Here is a 12,810-nt window from a genome sequence, read left to right as displayed (position 1 = left end):
GCGTTCTCCCCGCGGCGGCCGGTCCCCTCGGCGGAGGCGGCCGCGTCCCTCCGCCCGCCCCGCGGAGGCCGCGCCCCTTCCTCGCCCCGCCCTCCCCGCGCGCGCGCAAGTCCCGGCCGACCGAGTGCGCGCGCGCCCGGAGCTCCGGGGGCGGAGGGGCTCTGGCTCCAAGGGAGCGGGCCTGCGCTCCCCGGGGCGTTCGGGTGAATCCCGCAGGGCCCGTGCGCTCCACCAAACCCGGGCAGTCCCCGCTCAGCTCAGGGCCAGGGGAAGACTGGAGGATCGGAGAGGCCAGGCCGGATGCCACCGAGGGGAACGTCCGCCTTGGTTAACCTTGGCATACACGGAGACCGGGCCTTTTGGGCAAAACGAAGAAAAGAGGTGCTGTCAGCAGAGTATAGGAAATTAAGCAAAAGCGGGTGGGGTTCGCACCTGAATGAGTCAAATTCTTGGCCAGACATCAACTCTGATTCTGAGCCTGAGCTCCGAGGTGTGATGGAACCCTTTCCGGTTATCCCTGCCCAGCCCTAACTTGGGGGTGAGTAGGAGAAAAGATCAAAGCCTCCTCTTTTAGACAAGTCCTGCAGGGCCCCTCCTTGCAAAACTAGCTGATGTGTCTTACGATGCCCTAAGTCATAGTGCATTAGGGTTAAAAAGATGAATTACAACACCCCTATTCAGGCTGAACTACCCCCTTGTGGAATGGCTGAAAGGCATCCCTTAGGCTTGGGCACCTCACAGTTCACACCTGCACACAGGCCTTATTGGTATGGTAATTGAAGGTTCTGACCCTGCCCTGGGGATCTGAAACTAAATTAGGGAGGATCCCCTGTTGCTTCCTGCTTGGCCCTTGATTACCCTCAAGCTGGGAAAGTTACTCCTGGCCCGGCAACAGGGAAGGAGCCCAGGGATTCACCTGTGATTACAGCGCTCCAGCCCCAGGTTCAGCCCCAGGTGAACCTTTAACCATGGTTTGCTGAATAGCAAAACCATCAATTTCCATTCAAAACCTGTTCTCCCACCCACTTAAGCTTGAAACCTGAGAATCATTTCCCACTTGCTCCCTCATTTCCCTTATCTGCTGTATTTCAAACCAAGCACATTTCTTGGAACTGTCATTTCTTCCACTATTCTCAGTATTCATACCCTGAATCCTTAATATTGTAGACCTTAATCCTGGCCTATTGCAGTAGCTAGCTTTCTAAGGAAGGACCTCTTTTGTTCAAAATTAATTTTCCTAAAGCCTGCCTTTGACCATGATAGTTTGCTGCTCAACACCTTCCCCTGCCCCCAACCTCAGGGCAAGACACAGATTCCTTAGTCTGCCACTCAAGGCCCTCTGTGATGTGGTTCCATGTGCTTTTGTCCTCATGAAACTCACCACTACACGTCCAGGAATCCTCTCCAATACCCTATTGCCAGACTCTCATCCCCCCAAAACCTCATATCTCCCAAAGCCTTCCACTGTGATATTGGGAAATTCCAACAAAGGATCAGCACATATTCTTATTGCATCAACTCCCTTCCTTATCTTAGTACAAACATAGAAACATAGGACCCCTCTAAGTGTTAACCACTCTTTCACACCTTGAGTCCCTTAGAGCCAGGAAATAAAGAAGGTAGCTTTCTTGCTCCCTATTGCTCCTTCCAAACCATTTCTCCGCCTTCCTCTGGCCAAACCTCCAGCTCCCACTTAATTGATGCTGTTAGGTTTGGCATTTACTGCCCTTCCATGTCCTGTCATCCACATACTTCCATCATCTAACTTCTTCCAGGTCACTCCCCACACCAGCACCCATTCACTAAAGACTTTGCTTCCTGGCCATCCCTTTCCTGTCTTCATTCCTGGTGTCTTCAACATCTAGGTGGATGATCATCTACCTGTCCTTCAGTGACTCCCTCCCAAAAGGAAACCCTAGGACGGGTGAGGATTGTCTGGCCCATGGGCCCTAGATGGCCCTCGAAATCATTTGGTCTGGCCCTGCCAAGGCCTCACCAAAGAGAAGCAGTTACAGCCATCACATTAGAGGTGAGTTAATGAAATGTTTGACTGAATAGAGCAGGCTACTTTTTAAGTTGATAATTTTGTATGACCCAAGAATGATGTTATAATATCTAAATGGCCTTTGGCAGGAAAAAGGTTCCCCACCCCTGCCCTAGAACTTGGCATTACCAGAAACTACACTGTCTCCAAAACCAGAATTAAAGATGTCCCACTCTGGCCAACACCTCTTGCACTTAGGGTTCACTTGCTCAATATGTTCTCATCATGACCTCTGATCTCCCAATCCCACCACCTCACAATCTCCTCAGCATCCACCAGACTGCTGTTTTCCCTTGCCTCCTGACCAAGTTACATCCCATGGATTTTCATCGGTATACTTACTACCTTGTCACGCTCTCCCACAGTGATGCTGAAAGGCCTAAAAGGTAGTTTATTTTCCCACTGTATGCAATCCCTCTCCACCCCCCTTCAGGCATCATCCCTCTCAGCTACCAACCTGACCTCATACTTCTCTCAGAAGCTGAAGCCAAAGAGCATGAACTCCCTCATCTTTTCACCACCAGATCTCTACAGCCCTGCACGAGCCTCTTCCCTGTCTTCCTTTGGCTGCAAAGGGATAGAAATTCTCCTGGCAAAGGCCAGTCCTCCACAGGGGCTCTAGAGCCATTCCAGGCCCTGATCCCTGGAGCCCCTGAGTGTGACCTTACAGGACAAAGGAGACTTTGGGGGTGTGATTAAAGATGAAACGCTTTTGAGGTGGGGAGATTATCTTGGAATGTCTGGATAGGCCCTAAATGTAATCATAGTGTCCTTATAATAAAGAGGCAGAGGGAACCTTGACTGCAGGTGAGCAGAGCAGAGAGATTTGGAGATGCTTCACTGCTGACTGAAGACAGAGGCAGGAAGGGACAGTGAACCAAGGACTGCAACTCTTAGAAGCTGGAAAAAGCGAAGACACGGATTCTTCCCGAGAGCCTCCAGAGGGAACCTTTGGCCCTGCTCACAATTTTACGTTAGTCCAGTGAAACTGATTTTGAACTTCTGACTCCAGAACTGAAAGAGAATGAATATGTGTTTTAAGCCCCAAAGTTTGTGGTAGTTTGTTAGAGCAGGCGGGGGAAACTCAGACACCATCCAGCTCAAAGACCGTTCCCCTTCAGCTTTCTCTCTCTCCTGCATTCATTTCAACTGCTTGCTCTCTACTGGATCATTTCCATCAATGTACAAACATACTTTAGTATCTCCTAACTTAAAATTTCTTAAAAACCCCTTGACCTCACGACCCCCCAGCCACTATCCCAATTCTTTTTTTCTTTTTTTAAATTTTTCAGAGAGAGAAGAAGGGAGGGAGAGAGAAATATCAATCAGTTGCCTCCCACATGCGCCTCAAGCAGGGATCGAATCCACAATTTGGGTATGTGCCCTGACCGGGAATCAGGCCCTGCCACCTCTAGGTGTACGGGAGGATGCTCCAGCCAGCTGAGCAACATGAGCCAGGGCTATCCCAATTCTTTAGTTTCCTTTCATAGCAAAATCTTTCAAGAATTATCTGCATTTCACTTTCCAATAATCCTTTAGCACATGCCATTCTGGCTCCCATACCCATCATACACCAAAGTCACCGAAGATGCCTACATTGGCAGTCAGAGGGACGCTTCGCTCTCCTCATCTCCCTAGGCTCCCTGGCAGCTTCTTTACAGCTGATACTAGCCACCTCTGGACCCGCATCTGGATCAACACTGGCCTTAACTTCTCGGATTTGCCCCCTACCTTCTTCCTCATGACTCAACCCAACCTCCAGGTGTAAGTTTCTCAGAGCTTACTCTCCAGCCCACTTTTCCTCTCTCTACACTCACTCCCTAGGTGATCTGATTCATAGCCATGGCTTTAGACACTGTCTGTATGTGATGACTCCAGAATTTATACTAGCAGCTGAGGTCCTTCTCTGAGCACCATCTACTTGGTATCACCACGTATTCATCTTACAGACAGAGCCAAAGCCAAGCTTGTGATTCCCCACAGCATCTTGCCTGTCCTTTAGTTCCTCCACCTTTGTAAATGGCCCTTCCCTGCTGTTTGCTCAAACCAGAAACAGGCTCCATCCTCTGTTCCCCTCTTTCCTTATGGTTGTGTCTCAGTCGGGACTCCAGCCCCTACCTCCCATCAGCCAGCTCAATCACTTCCATTTCTGAACCCAACTCCAACAGACTTCCTGCTTCCACCACTGCCATATCCCTTCTCGTCCTGTCATCTAAAATAGTCTCCCGATTGCCATGTTACCAGCCTCGCGTCCCTCCAAACTGTTCTTCACTTAGCAGCTAGAACTGAGTCATCTCCCTGTTTCACTTAACTTCCTTCAGTGGCTTCCTTGTCACTTTGAATAAAATCCGGCTCTTTGCCTTGGCTTCCAGGGGCCTTCAGGAAAGACGCCATCTCCCCCCGCCCTGCTATGCCTCCTCTCCCCTAGGTTCCAACCATTTCGGATGATCCTTAGTACCCTCCACAGGTTTCCCTCCTTTGCGCTTGCGGTGCCCCATGCTTGTTCCCTCCTGTCTTCCCGTGACAAATCTCTCCCCCAGATTCCACTAAGACTCAATGACCTAGTCTTGGCCAAACATACTTCAAGCTGTTCCTTTTGCCAGGAATGACATCCCCCTTCTCTGGGCCAATCACAATCCTGCCTTTCCTGGATGACCCATCAACAAAAACGTCCTAAAGCCGCCCAGCATCACCGGCGGACTGTGCTCGCCCTTCCTCTCCACTCCCAGCCTCACACGGCGGGCATGTGGCTTTGTGTGATAGCAGCTACACGTGCCCCTGCTTAGATTCCCACCCTGAGCAGCCTGGCTTCAGCTCAACCAAGCCTGAAAACAGAGAAATTAAATTTTACAACAGTGAAGGAAATACAGCTTTCTCAGGGAAGACGTTTCTAACCCCAGCAGGGGTGAGCTCCCGGCCCCCACTGTGCTATCATACACGTCCTCTCTTTGTACCCCTGAACGGGACAGTCACTATTTGTGTAACTTTTGTTTAGTGTCAGGCTTCCCCTCTGGACTCCATGGGGTGAGGGGTGTAAACATGGGGTCTGGTGCAGGTTGTTGAATGGATACATGAAGGAGTAAATGAAAAGTCACACCTGTTTACCCTCAGATAATGGCTCCCTTGACAGAGAGCCCCGGCGATCACAGCCCTGCCCCAGCAAATAAGGCAACTGGCATGGAGATCAGTATAACCACCAGCAGCAAATAGTCGTGCTACTTTGCCCCCTTATTGTAAGTCGGCTGCCTTCAAAGGACTATATGTACCCCCATCCCCAACTGCGGCCTGAGAGGCGGAGGCAGAGCCTGTTGTTTGTAAAGCTGCCCTCAGCCTGGTGAGCCCAGTGATCACCAAAACGGGAGGAACCGCTCCTGACTGGGAAAACGACGCCTCTCGTGCTCACTTCCTGAACGCAAAATGAACCCCGATGTGATGTGTTTTCACTTTGGGACAAGAGCCCTACAGAACATTGTTAACACAGAAACTGAACTGCCACCATTTGAGCCACTCTGACAGGTGCATCCTGAGCTATTATTGGGCTAACAGTGCTACTTTTAGGCAGGCACTGAATGTATTTGCATCCTGTTGTTCCAGTGGTTGGAACATTCTGGAAGGTGTTTATAAAGAAGAGAAACCATATTTTTCTCAATGAGCTTCTGTAACTGTTCTATGTGGTTGTTGAGAAAGAGGGCAAAGCTAATGGACTGCTCTCATCAGAGAATGTGTAAAGAAAAAGACTGCACCCGGCCAGGCGTGGCTCAGCGGTTGAGCCTTGACCTAGGATCCAGGAGATAGTGGTTTGATTCCTGGTGAGGGCACATGCCCAGGGTGCGGGGTTGTTCCCCAGTCAGGGGCGTGCAGGAGGCAGCCGATCAACGCTCTCATCATCCATGTTTCTGTCTCTCTCTCCCTCTCCCTTCCTCTCTCTGCAATCATTAAAGATATATTTTAAAAAATTAAAAAAGAAAAACCTGAATGACTGCCCAGCATGGAGTCCCCCAGAGCAGAACTATTTTCAGTGTTTTAAAATGGTTAATGGCTAGAATAAAATGTTAGAGAAACAAGATGGCGGCGTAGGTCACAGCTGCACCCGCCACCTCCCGCAACCACATCAGAATTACAGCTAAAATGCAGAACCACCATCACTCAGAGCCTCCTGAAATCTGGCTGAACAGGAGCCCTATAACCAGGGAACTGAAGAAGCATCCAGGCCGGTAGGAGGGGCGGAGACCCGGCCGCGGGCCCACACCTGGGGCCGCGGGTAAACCCAGGAGGGAATCTCAGTGGTGGGGGTTTCCTGGAGGAGTGAGGGTGTCCCAGTCCCACAGCAGGCCCCCAACCCAGGGCTCCAGGGCCAGGAAGAGACATCCCCACAGCTCCGGACTGTGAAACCAGCGGGGACTGTGGCTGAGGGTCCCGGAGGCTGCGGGAGCCCCAGCAGCTCCTCCTAAAGGGCCCGGCACAGACTCACTCGGACGCTCCCTCTGAGCCCCGCGCCGGGCAGCAGCCTGAAAGGACCTGGGACACTCGGGGAGGAACTGACCTGCCTGAAACCCAGGCAAGAGGCGGAGGGCGGCTTCCTCCCAGGCAGAAGGGCTGGCGGAGGCCGTTACTCCTTTGGCGAGTCCCCCCCACACAGCCGGCAGGCAGGCGCCATATTTGAGTCGCCAGCACCTGACTCACACCTTTAGCCCCGCCCCGTGATTCCCAGAGGCCCCGCCCCTCCCCACCTGCAGCTCATCCAGGCCATTTCCAGGGGCTTTTCTGTGCAAGTGGCCTCTCGAACCTCATGCTTAGGAATTTCCTAAAATCTCTCAAACAAGCAGCAGCTGCCCCCATACATCTTGATAAGTGGCCCCAGGCCTGGCACTAGCGGCAGCCTGCATTGGCTCAGAGCTTGGCCTCTCCTGGGCACCTCCAAGCCCAGCACAAGTAGCAGCCAACTATGGTTTGCTGAGTAGCTCATGCTGGGTGGCCCTGGGCAAGGCACTGGCACAGGCTGACTTTGCACCTCCCAGGAGGCCCCAGAGACAGTGCACCTGGTGGTCAGACTCGACCACGCTGGATTACATCCCTACCACATCCAAGAGTGACACACTCAAGGGGCGCACTTGGTGAACACCAAAGCTCCACTGAAGTAAATCCTGCTCCATAGGGGTGTCTCCAGCACAGCAGCTCTCTGGCTGTAGCTGCAGCTGGTCCTCACAGCTGACTGGCTTGGGGAGTCAATTCCTCCCAGGAACGCCAACTGCTACCATGGCTCAACTACAACAGGACAGTGCACACAGCCCACACAGGGGAGCACCTAGAAGGCCCAGCTCAGGTGACTGGGGAGGCTGAGCCTCTGGACCCTACAGGATACCTACTACACAAAGCCACTCTACAAATTCCAGCAGACATAGCAGCTCTACCTAATACATAGAAACACACACCTGGAAACAGCCAAAAGGTGGAGGCAAAGAAACATGTCACAAAAGAAAGAACAGAAGAAATCTCTAGAAGAGGAACTAAATGAAATAGATCCAAGCAAGATAACAGATACAGAGTTCAGAATTTTGTTTATAGGGATGTTTAAGCTGACTATTAGGGAAATAGTGGAGAAAATCGATAACATAATAAAGTACCAATTTGAAATGAAGCCTACTCGAACTGAAGTGAAGAATAATTTACAGAGAATCAACAGTAGAGTAGAGGACACTGAGAATCAAATCAGCAATTTGGAACATGAGGAAACAAAAAACACCCAACCAGAAGAGCAAAAGGAAAAAAGAATCCAGAAATATCAAGATAGTATAAGGAGCCTCTGGGACAACTTCAAGAGGCCCAACATTCGTATTATTGGGATGCCAGAAGGGGAAGAAAGAGACCAAGAAATCGAAAGCCTATTTGAAAAAATAATTACAAAAAACTTCCCCTACCTGGAAGTCCAGGAAGCACAGAGGGTCCCAAACAAGAGGAACCCAAAGAGGCCCACAGCAAGACACATCATAATTAAAATGCCAAAGGTTAAAGACAAAGAGAGAATCTTAAAAGCAACAAAAGAGCAGTGACTTTCCTACAAGGGAGCACCCATACGACCGTCAGCTGATTTCTCAATGGAAACCTTGCAGGCCAGAGGGAGTGGCAAGAAATACTCAAAGTGATGAAAAGCAAGAACCTACAATCAACATTACTCTACCCAGCAAAGCTATCATTTAGAACTGAAGGTCAGATAAAGAGCTTTACAGATAAGAAAAAGCTAAAGGAATTCATCACCACCAGACCAATATTACATGAAATGTTGAAGGGTCTTTTTTAAGAAGCTAATGAACAAAAGAATCTGACAAACTAAATGGATCCAGAGACATTGCCGCATGCAACAGACGATCATATTTCAGAGGAAAGAGGGAAGGGGGGTGGAGGGTGGGAAGAGATTAACCAAAGAAGTTATATGCATATATGCATAACCCATGGACGCAGACAATGATGGGGTGAAGGCCTGGGGAAGGGTGGGAACGAAGTGGAGGGGGTGAATTGTGGGGGGAAATGGGACACCTGTAATACTCTCAACAATAAAGATAAAAAAGAAAAATAAATAAATAATAAAATGGTTAATGGAAATTTGATACTTAAAACCCACATAACTTCCTTGAACAATACTGTCCACCTCCTCATACACAGTAAGCACAAGAAAGTACATTGTAATATACTAGATTAAACTAGGAGAGGCAAATCTTTCAAAATCCATGCCAGGGTAAAAATGAAGAGCTCCTCTGTTGAATGTATCGTGACCACTAAGCTGAAAGAGCTGCGCTATTTCTCAAAGCCCACAGATAGGTGGTCCGAGCTGTGGCTCACTTGGTCCTTGCACATGCTGGCTCTTACATTCCTTCGCACCTGCGGGTCTCCCAGGCCTCATGTGCTGTATGCTATTATGGCGGCTCTTCTCCCGCAGACCCCCTAGGTGCGGGACCAACGTGCTGCTGTGGAGGCTCGCCCATCAGCACCCAGGTGAGCCCCAGGAGAGCAGCCTTCCCACCGAGGATGAAGGCCACTCGCTCAGCAGTTCCACTCCTCCCTTGGCCGTGCGAGCTGGTATTAAGAGCCTTGGCCATGGTCTGCGATGACCATGAGCATGGGGACATACTTCTCTCATGCTGCTTAGAGGCCAGCTCTTAATGGCTGCCTGAATCCCACAACAGTATTCCAGATTCAGAATCCAGGACGATGGTTTACCTGAGTCGTCAGCTGGGTCTGGAGAACAGTACTGATGCCCTGGCCTGGCTCCCGGAGTTGACAAGCACTAGATTACACAATGTACAGTCAGGGCCTCTGCGCCTGGGATTCCTGTAGGGCCCTCAGAGCACAAACCTGGAGCAGACCACCAAAGGAATGCTGGTGTCCCTAGAAGTTAATAGCTATTTTTCTAAGAAAAGACCCTTAAGACTCAAACATGTTTGCAGAACACTAGGTTAAAACAAAGACAAAATAGCCAGGAATAATGCCCAAATTATGCCATAACACTGCTCAAAATGCCATTGCTACCCACCTTTGGTTGCAAACTCGGCCTGACCCTCCTCTGCTACAGGACACCTGACATGACCTCTACAACCTCTGCCCTGCCACCACCCTTGCAGGAATGGATTTTTCATGACAGCTGCTTCACAAAACCAGCTTCCAATGGAAGTCTCACTGATTAGGGCTGAGTGACCTGCACCCTAGTTCTAACTTGGGGATGTGAGGCTGGAAGCCCCACAAACATGGAAAAGGTGTTCAGAGAGGCTGGGCAGCCTAAGAGAATGGCCAGATAAAGTAGGAATGGGGCAAGAAAGAAAAAGATAAGTTTATTTGCCAAAAGACTTTTCAGAGATTTTAATATGTGAATGCACCCTAGGAATCTCTAAAAGTATCACATGTGGTGTTTTCCAAACTTATCTGATCATGGACTCCTTTTTGAGGTATATCTTGTGTCATCAGAGCCTTGAAGAACACTGTGTGAAAGACTTTATTACAGTTACGTAATATTTCACATGGGAAAAATAAATGTCTGGTTTCACTGGCTATAGCTGCAACATCCCCTCCTCCATTTCACATGCTTAGTTGCCAGGAAATTCACTCAAATATGTATCAGTGTCTAGTCTGTGTCAGGCAAAATCCTAGGTGCTGGAGATTCAGCAACAACTGAGATAGGAAAAAATTAAACCCTGCTCTAATGGAACTTCAATTCTCGCTGGAGAAAGAGCCAATGGACAAGATACAGAAGACCGATGACACGCTGGCCAGTGGTGAGTGCCAAGGAGAAAACACGAGGGAGGGAAGGAGATAGAAGTGTCAGGGTCCCAGTGGGACTGGAATTTTAAGAAGGGCTCATTAGGGTTTTTCAGTAAAGACGTAAGGGAAGTGAGGGAGCAGCAGATGTGATACTTGGAGGAAGGGGATCCTGGCTGAAGCAACAGCAACCACAAAGGACTCAGTGGAGTGGACGAAGGGGTGAGTATTAAATGAGGTGGTCAGAGAAGTAATGGGTACAGAGGGAGGGAGTCAGAGTGAGAACATTGGCTTTTACAAATGAGCAGGGAGATCATGGGAGGGTTTTCAGCAGGAACATGACGTTCTGACTTCTATTTCACCAGCACTGCTCTGAGAGCTGTACTGAGGAACCCGAGGGGCAGGCGAAGTCCGCAGACCGGTCAGGAAGCTATTACCGCATCCCAGCTGGAGATGCTGATGACTCACACCAGGTTGGAAGCAGCAGGGTAACGAGAAGCAGTCAGAGTCCAGACCTGTTTTGATGTAAATGCCAACAGGGTTTGCTGGTTGAGCAGATGAGGGCTGCGAGAGAAAGATGGGCGTAAAGGATGACTGAGGTTTTTAGCCAGAGACACACGGAGGATTGAGATGTCATTAACTATGATGGGAAACAGATTTGGGGGGAAAGAGTCTCACAATATTGAACATATTACATTGGAGATGTCTGCAGATACACAGAGTGGGCAGTTGGATGTCTGCGTCCTGGGCAGAGATGTGAGCCAGAGATAAATTTGAAAGTCATCAGCATGTAGATGGTACTTAAAGGCATGAGATAGGATAGGATTAATGTTTGAGAGAGTGTAGAGAAGAGATTCAAGGGCTGAGCCCTGGGGCACCTCGCTGTTTGGAAGACCAGCAGGTACCGAGGCACAGGAAGAAGAGACTGAGAGGAGTGGTCAAGAAGGTAGGAGGACAACTTGATGATCATTGCCCTGAAGGCCAAGAGCAGAAATGTTTCAAAGGGAAGGAGTGAGCAGTTGTTTCAAATGTGCTGCTAAGTCTTGGTTTGGCCTGTACTATCCCAGTTTACACCTATGGCCTTGGTTTAATCATACTCTCAAATGTGTCCCACCATCCTACTGCTAGGCCAGGTGTGATGAGCATTAACACTTACCTCTGGATTTGGCAATGTGTGGGTCACCCGTGCCCTTGATCGTGGTAGTCTGGGTGCAGGGGTGGCAGTAACAATCTGATTGAAGTGGTTTTAAGAGGGACGGGAAGAGAGGGATTGGAAACGAGTGTAAACACCATGTTCAGGAACTTCTCTTGCAAAGAAAAGGCAAGGGCTTCCTTTCAGCTGGAACCGGCCTCTGCCAGTAATTCGCCAAAATGACCAACACAAAGGGAAAGAGGAGAGGCACCCGCTGTATGTTCTCTACACCTTTAGGAAACATGGAGTTGTTCCTTTGGCCACATACATGAACATCTACAAGAAAGGTGATATTGTAGACATCAAGGGAATGGGCACTGTTCAAAAAGGAGTGCCCCACAAATGTTAACATGGCAAAACTGGAAGAGTCTACAGTGTCCCCCAGCATGCAGTGGGCATTGTTGTGAACAAACAAGTTAACGGCAAGATTCTTGCCAAGAGAATTAATGTACATATTGAACATATTAAGCGCTCTAAGAGCCGAGATACCTTCCTGAAACGTGGGAAGGAAAATGATCAGGAAAAGAAGGAAGCCAAAGAGAAAGGTACCTGGGTTCAAATGAAGCCTCAGCCTGCTCCACCCGGGGAAGCTCACTTTGTGAGAGCCAATGGAAAGGAGCCTGAGCCGCTGGAACCCATTCCCTAGGATTTCATGGCATAAGTATTAAAAAAAAAAAGAGGAGAAACAAGGTGGCGGCGTAGGTAGCAGCTGCACCCCCGCCTCCCGCAACCACATCAAAATCACAACTAAATGCAGAACCACCATCAGAACCTCCTGAGATCTGGCTGCACAGAAGCCCTACAACCAGGGAACTGAAGCAGCACCGAGACCGGGAAGAGGGGGAGACGCGGGCGGATCAGGGCTGAATCAGAGACGTGGCCGCAGGCCCACACCCGGTGCCGCGGGTTAAACCCGGGAGGGCATCTCGGCGACGGAGGTTTCCCGGAGGAGTGAGGGGTCCAAGCCCCATCGCAGGCCCCCAGCCCAGGGTCCCAGGGCCGGGAAGGGACGTCCCCACAATTTCAGGCTGTGAAACCAGCGGGGACTGTCCCTGAGGGTGGCGGAGGCTGCGGGAGCCCCAGCAGCTCCTCTCAAAGGGCCCGGCACAGACTCACTCGGACGCTCCCTCTGAGCCCAGCGCCGGGAGCAGCCTGAAAGGACCCGGGACACTCGGGGAGGAACTGACCTGCCTGGAATCTGGGCGAGAGGCGGAGGGCGGCTTCCTCCCGGGCAGAAGGGCTGGCGGGGGCCATGGCTCCTGTGGCGAGTCCTCCCTCACACAGCCCGCAGGCAGGCGCCATGTTTGAGTCGCCAGCACCTGACTCG

At 50.3% G+C, this 12,810-nt stretch overlaps 1 pseudogene across 1 annotated transcript; it reads left to right on the top strand.

Moving 5' to 3' along the window:
- The first annotated feature begins 11,662 nt into the window (after positions 1–11,662).
- On the top strand, positions 11,663–12,129 carry LOC308560354 (large ribosomal subunit protein eL21 pseudogene; annotated as a pseudogene). The gene has a single exon. The product of its transcript is annotated as a large ribosomal subunit protein eL21 pseudogene (transcript).
- The last annotated feature ends 681 nt before the right edge of the window (positions 12,130–12,810 follow it).

The sequence above is a fragment of the Miniopterus schreibersii genome (genome assembly GCF_964146895.1).
Source record: "Miniopterus schreibersii genome assembly, chromosome: 8".
In the NCBI taxonomy this organism is placed as follows: domain Eukaryota; kingdom Metazoa; phylum Chordata; class Mammalia; order Chiroptera; family Miniopteridae; genus Miniopterus; species Miniopterus schreibersii.
The sequence above is the reverse complement of the archived record's forward strand: the minus strand, read 5'-3'. Positions and strand labels throughout refer to the sequence as shown.